This window comes from Nansenia antarctica (genome assembly GCF_963989245.1).
Source record: "Nansenia antarctica genome assembly, chromosome: 14".
Taxonomy (NCBI): Eukaryota; Metazoa; Chordata; class Actinopteri; order Argentiniformes; family Microstomatidae; genus Nansenia; species Nansenia antarctica.
Genome location: NC_137684.1, coordinates 23,510,376 through 23,517,875, shown reverse-complemented (window position 1 = coordinate 23,517,875; position 7,500 = coordinate 23,510,376). Strand labels below are relative to the sequence as shown.

General features: G+C 43.3%; 1 protein-coding gene across 1 annotated transcript in view; it reads right to left on the bottom strand.

Annotated features, from left to right (window-relative positions):
• tmtc2b (transmembrane O-mannosyltransferase targeting cadherins 2b) overlaps positions 1-7,500 on the bottom strand; it is a gene marked incomplete at both ends in the record, with an annotated part of 112,613 nt that overhangs the window by 34,844 nt on the left and 70,269 nt on the right.

Sequence of the window (7,500 nt, the reverse complement as noted above, 5' to 3'; positions counted from 1 at the left end):
TACTGTTTTGTTTTGGCTGTTATGTTGACTTTTAAATACCCATGAACAGGAAGAGATCCGTTAACAGTCAATTTCTTTGTTACTGGGGCTTATAAACCAACAAAGGAGAAAAGCCAACGCAGCACGGAGACTTTGTCTTTCATTCAAGCCAGAATAATGACGCCTGTGCTGGATTCATTCACTGCGAATGATGACTCACATCACCATGTTCAATTAATCTATCTCATTCTCTTCACACACCTGGCCTCCGTGGGCAAAAACAAACTCAGAAACACACCTATCGATGGACATTACAGACCTGATATGAACATTTTCTCAATCCCTGCATGGAAATTATTATGTATTTACACAGTGTTTGAATCTTTTACACTTTTGGTGTGGATTGAACAAAAAAAAAGCCTGGACCTATATTGTTCCCAATAGCACTATTCCACTGCAGGATCAACTGGCCTTTCTTACTGTGTTTATTTTGGAAATCTCACTCCTGCTAAAAAAAAATCTTTATGGTTTCCTTTCCACAACAACGCCAGCTAATACATGCAGAGAAACATCCATTCATTCATGCCCTGCAGCGGTGCTGCACTCGGAGGAACAGATGATCTCATCCCAGTACGGCACAGTACATACCTACAGTATAAGCCTTACGTACACATCATACCACAGCCATTTAGATTCATTGACTGATACTCTATTAGGAATGGAATGGAGAGGATGGGATCAGGCAGCTTATCACATAGTAACATTGCAAAGGCCTTGAGTCTCCAGGGAGGCTTTCATTCTCATCATGCCTGGGGGGCAACGAGTTGACGAATGTACTAGAAATGTTACTGTGCTCAAATATTGTAATATAACTGCAGTTACTTTTTCCAGACATATCAGTTACTTTCAGAATCATACCACTGGCGTGTTATAGTATTTGTTTAAAAAGCCTGGTCTCCTACGGAAGTCCTAAACGGCCATGTATTCATATTTTTTTTTTACTCAGTTTTCCAATGATAACGAGTTGATTTTCTTTGTTTTCTCATGATCTCTAGTTATTTGTGTCATTATCAAGGTTCTCCTCAGGTAACCCTTTCGCCCCTCAAGGCATCAAGGAATGAATCCATGTTGGTGCAGCTGAATGACAGCCGTGTAGTTGTAAATCAGTGTGAGCTCGACAGATGCAGTTAGCCGAACGTCATGCACATGTGTGCAATAAGTCATTTAACGTGCAATAATTCATTAATTAATTAGTCATGTCAAGTGTGATGCAATTGGAAAGTGGAAAGTGGAAATTTCACGTCACATGTATTCGTTATCTTGAGAAAAACAACATTTTGTGCCAACTGGAAATCCTTTTAAATCCATTTAATGTGACCGTCACATCTCTGAATGCCACAAGGACGACATGAAGCATCTATGATCATATACTTCATACTGAGGCATCTAGGATCATATACTTCATACTGAAGCATCTATGATCATATACTTCATACTGCAGCGCTGCTAAGGGTGGACTATTGATTCCCCCCCGTGCCCTTTGTCATTGCAGATTGATTCAGTGAGGAAAGGCGTGTATCCTACAGGGAAATCTGACTGCGGGGGCAACTCTCCTCTCATCTCTGTGGATAATTCGTACTGACGGACAGAAAGAGCATGTTCTTCCTGCAGTCAGTCGAGAGACAATACAACAGAGAGAATCCACAACCCACAAGTCATGCAATTCACTTCAAGAGATACAGTACACACAATACAATACAATGCACTAAGAGCTATACTACAGGAATCATAAGGACATCATCAGACGAAACTCAACCCGATTGGCTGTAGGCTTCACGATGCGTCACTTCATTCGAGATGTCTTGTTAGTATAGCCGCCTGATGTATTTACTTGTGGATGTTTGTGAGTAGTATAAATCTGTGGTACATTGTTTAACATATATTAAACGACATGTCGGAGGGTTCTAACCCTTCATGAATCTTTGTTCCCCTCACATCTGGTTTGGTGGAACGCCCTGCTGCGAACGAAACAACGAACGGTTTTCTCATGCATAGCCTATACCACGCATTCAAACCAACTATTCATAGCTTTCAGTCACGTGGTTTCTTCCCTAGCAACCACCAACCTGACGGGCAAAAAGTATCATAGCAACATGGCGAGTGGACGCAAACGGTTAATAAAATACAAAGGTTCCATCTCACAAAACATAATGGAATGTCAAAACTTTGACGCTCAATATCTCTGAACTACCCTAAACGGAGATAGAACCTTATCATTCTAAACGGAGATAGAACCTTATCATTCTAAACGGAGATAGAACCTTCTCATTCTAAACGGAGATAGAACCTTATAATTCTAAACAGAGATAGAACCTTATCATTCTAAACGGAGATAGAACCTTATCATTCTAAACGGAGATAGAACCTTCTCATTCTAAACTCACGAGTTATCTTCAGTTGATGGATTTGACTTAGGGGGCATTCATTTGAAGTAACGTAATGAACATACAAGTAACAACAACAGGTTAATGCAGCCAACCAGCCAGCCAAGCAAAGACCATGACTATGCCCAGTTTATGCATTATACACTCTAATATAATTGTTAGATTGCCAGGGTATTCGCTACAGGTTGTTGTATACATATACGTTTAATACGAAACTCGATCAACCGGGCGTTCGGGAGTTCTACCGCTGCTGGACGGAACTCCCGCTGACAGCGGGTCGAGGGGAATTCGCTCATTGCTGTGTCCACGGTGATAGGAGTGGAGGATCGACTCCATTCAAAAACTTTTCGATTCCCTGGTTTCTCCTCTTTCCGAACACGTTGGAATTTTTACCGTAACCCCCGGAGAATCAAAGTTATTAAGCCGCAAAGGGTGCCTCCTTGACCGGCTTTGACCGTGAATAACACCGGCTATGGAGGTGCTACAAACACAGTTTTAATTTCTCTAAATTCACCATCAGTATACGGTCATTTTGAGCCCTTACACACCGCGCTGACACCCCGAGAACATATACTTTTAATACGAAACTCGATCAACCGGGCGTTCGGGAGTTCTACCGCTAATTCGCTCCTTGCTGTGTCCACTGTGATAGGAGTGGAGGATCGACTCCATTCAAAAACTTTTGGATTCCCTGGCTCCTCCTCTTTCCGGACACGTTGGAATTATTTTCCTAACCCACGGGAAATCAAAGTTATTAACCCGCAAAAAGTGGGTTTTGCCCGTGGGTTTTGCCCGCAAAAAGTGCCTTTTGCCCGTCAGGTGGGCGTTTCCACTATGCTGTGACGTCACATGAAAGCTATGAATACACACTATTATAACAAACTATCTGAGCCACGTCGTTGTAAGTAAGTAAGTAAGTAAGTAAGTAAGTAAGTAAAGCTTTATTTATATAGCACCTTTCATACAAAAAATACAGCTCAAAGTGCTTTACAACAGGAATAAGAACATAAAGTGAATAAAAAACATATATAAAAACTAAAATATACATGCATAGAATGAATATAAAAGCAGGGGAAAACAGTAAAAAGAAAAGGTAAAGATCTAACTTTCCATATCCCTTTCATCTCCCTACCTTACACAGTCTTTCTGTACTTCCCACTGGCTTTCCACCAGCACCACAAACATCAGTTTTTGGAAAAGTTTGGTCAAGTACTCGCCGATACCGATACCAGCATTTTTGTGCGTATCGGTGGCCATGCCGATACTAGTATCGGTATCGGAACAACACTAATCATATACCATCAGATCTACGCTAGCTCTAATTTGGATTGGTTCCAGCGCGGTTCTGAGTGTGTTCTGTTCTCCCGGGATGGTTCGGTGGGGGCGGTGCAGGCCCGTATGGTACAGGCCCGTATGGTACAGGTCAGAGGGGCGCGCTCGTAAGCGGCTGCGCCCATGGCAGCTGCGGCGTCGGCAGGCTACAGAGGCAGAGAGGAACAACGGAACAGCTTGGCTGAGGAGAAAGGCAGAGCCGGCCAAGGCCTCTTTATTCCCATCTCAGGCCCTATAACAACCCACATACTAGAGAGTAGTATGCATAATGGTGCATTCATCCACGCCACTTGTTGGAAACTACTGCAAAGTAGTAGTGGTTCACTATGCTAACCACCCCCCCCCCCCCTCCCCCCATGGGTCTTTTATATTGTGTCACAGCTATGCAACATTCCAAAAAACGGACCAAACTGATGTTGTACAACGGTTGTGAGAGTATTGTTTTTGAGCGTTTTTTTAAACGTCAAAATGCAAGCTTTATGCAATGTTGACGTTGACGTCGTGGTTATTATATTTGATGGTTGTTGGTTAGTCACGTGTTGGTTGGAATGAACAGTTTATTAGATGCTGTTATGGGGTGGTTATTCAATGTTGACTTAAGGTTGTTAAACTTTCTTTTACAGTCCACATGCAACCGTAAATAGGCAACATTTGAAACAATATAATTTTGGACTGTGATAATGGTCTGACGCTGACCGCCAACTGCCAACGTTAAGAAAACTTACATTTTCAACCCATGATTAATGGTGTTCTATCAAATATTGTAATATTACTGCAGTTACTTTTTCAACAAACACATCAGTTACTTTCAGAATCATACTACTGGCGTGTTACAGTTTGTTTAAAAAGCCTGGTCTCCTACGGAAGTCCTAAAGGGCCATGTATTCATAAAGCATCTTTACTCAGTTTTCCAATGATAATGAGTTACAACTCAGTTTTCCAATGACAATGAGTTAATTTTCTTTGTTTTCTCATGATCTCTGTGCTACTTCCCTATAATGTGGGTAGTTTCAACCCATGATACACAATGTAGCATGTTGGATGATGACCATCAAATGACGACAAGCCAACAAGTTATGATGGTATTACCACACTCTATTGTGCAACGTTGTCCCAATCAGCTCTCTGTGGTTGGCACAAGACAGTAAATCAACACCCTTTTTCATGTTTAGATTTAGACATTGCTGCGTCATACCATTTTCCCCATCATGACTGATATCCACCGGTACAAACCAAAAAAACAATGTTAATACAATGTACATCATCGTTTTTCTCTAGAATGCCAGAGGGGTCACTTTTCCTGTGCTCAGTCAAATGGAAATAGACTCCCTTGAGCCATGTGGTTCTGATTTGAGAGTAAGCCTGTTGATGGATGCTACCATCCCTCTCCATATATGTACCTCACCTCTCATAACACTGTGTCGGCTGCAGAGAAAACCCCCCTATCAAAAACCCGAGGTAAGGTCAGATCTGTCAGAATCACGGGGGAGCCGTACTGTATGTCTGACACACAGGGGTGTTGTTCCAGAACTAAGAATGCACCGGTGTTCCAGAGGTTACTCTGTCGCTTGGCAACGGAAAGGCCACCAGTTCAATCCGTGTCCCAATTTCTCGCTAATTTGAAAGCAACTGTCAAAAGTCTAAGGGTCAGGTTCCCCATGGTAACGCAGATACAAAAAGGGGTAACAGATGAAGAGGACGCTCAATATCATAACATAAAGAATGTAGCATGACCCTTCAAATAAATGTCTATGAGTATATAAGGAGAGATGGCCAAGTATGACTTCTGGTAAACAGCATAGGCCCTACTATTAACAATAAGTGTAGTGCTTCCTTGATTAAAACATTAGGAATGATTAGTCTTTCATATTATCACATTCCTCCATAATCTTGTAAGGAGCACGCACAATGAACTTGCCCTATGCAGTTAAACGATAAAAGCAATTAAAGCCAATGGGCCCTAATTAATCTTGTCTTTTTATAACTGGAACCCACCCATGAACTTGTAGACGCCAAGGGAAAAACAAAGGACTACTGGAGCACTGATTACTACAGTACAGTACAAGACAGGGGTATCTGGAGGAACACCACCACCAGAAGGTCATTTGCTTGTAATGTATTTAAGGTAATTGTGTCAAGACAGGGGGGCTGTGAGAGGACAGAGGGTAAGACACGATGGGGGGGATGTGTAAGCGAGGGGGGCGTAGAGACAGACTCACGGAGGAGGGGGAAGGAGGCAGAACACGGAGGAAGGGCTAATTGGAACACATGGAATGGACCTATCGCTAAGCCACGCCCCCTTTGAAAACTCAGACAAACAAACAACGCTTCACTAACAGTGACTGACTGACCGACCGTGACTGAATGACATTCAATGACTTACAATGGCGGGAGTTGGCACATTTTTGATTTCTGATTTACCACAGCAAGTAATAGAGAATATTTAGTCTAGAAGCTTTTCACCATCAGATATTAGCGAGTTGTTTGTCCGAGTTTTCTGCCTGTAGTGACTTTTGCTGTGATATGATTGGACAATTTCTATTTTGGGGCGTGGCTCAGCGATAGGTCCATAGAATGAGGAATGGTGTCATATCCGATTTCTACTTCCACCAGCCTCCCTTGAGGGGAAGTAGGCAAGCAGCACCAGGGTATAAAGCAATGAGAACCACAGCTATGTCTTATAGAACCCTATGAGGAGTGAGTGACAAGGAGGAATTCGCCATGCCATGTAGGTTTTAGCTGACCGCTGCGGGGTTAGCAAATCGTGTCAGTTCAAAGGACATGCCATGCTTCTGATAAATATAAACCGATGGGATATAAACCAAAAGGGATTATGGTCGATATCAACACACTCTCACCTCTTGGGACAGTAATCAGCAAACAATAGATATGAACTGTACAGCTTAGACTTCGAAGACGACCTGACCTGATTGATCTGAAGAAGAGTTTTGGCTGTATCTGTTTCAGGATCTAGAGCACAGTAGGGCCATGGACGCTCCTTCTCCATTACAATAACAACACAGAACAGATAGAGAACATGGAGTTATGAAGATACGACAGCGCACCCCCCCCCCCCTTCGGTCTTACAAGAGGAAGTGCTCAACAAACTTCATGGCAACGGATTTTTATATGAGTTGTATGTTCGGCGGAGGGAAGAGCGGGACAAGCCAAAAAGACGTTAATCTGGTTGCGGGGATGAAGTACCACAGACAAAGTCCAGCTCTCTCCGTTGAAATATGACATGCATAAAAAAAGTAGGAGAGCAGCAGTTACAGGGACATTTATGCTTTTCAACACGTATAAATCATCCGGATTCTTGGTGCCAATGAAATCCAGCCGATCCTACTGCCTTTTTAAATCCGACCGTGGCCAAGAATCCCTTGTCCCCGTGAACTCCGTATGAACCTGACGGTCGTCCCTCTTAACTGTAAACCCCTCGCACAAATCTCACCGGGGGTTTACACACGTAATCCATCTCCGAAAAAAACGGCTACGGTGGGGGGGAGAAAACCGCCTCGTCCGCCACTTCTCAATCCAAACAAGTGTGATTCGACTCTGAAAATACGACGACATGGGCCAGGGCAGGGGGGGGATTAGCTGTAGCCTGCTACAGTAACCTTCTCTGCAGGGTTGCGGGGTGCCAGGGAGGTGAGTACTAGTAGTACCCCTGGTTGTTAATACCCGCCCCGCTGCCAGTGGATCTGGCCTGGATTCACCGAGGCGTTCGTCAGCAGCAGGGCTCTCA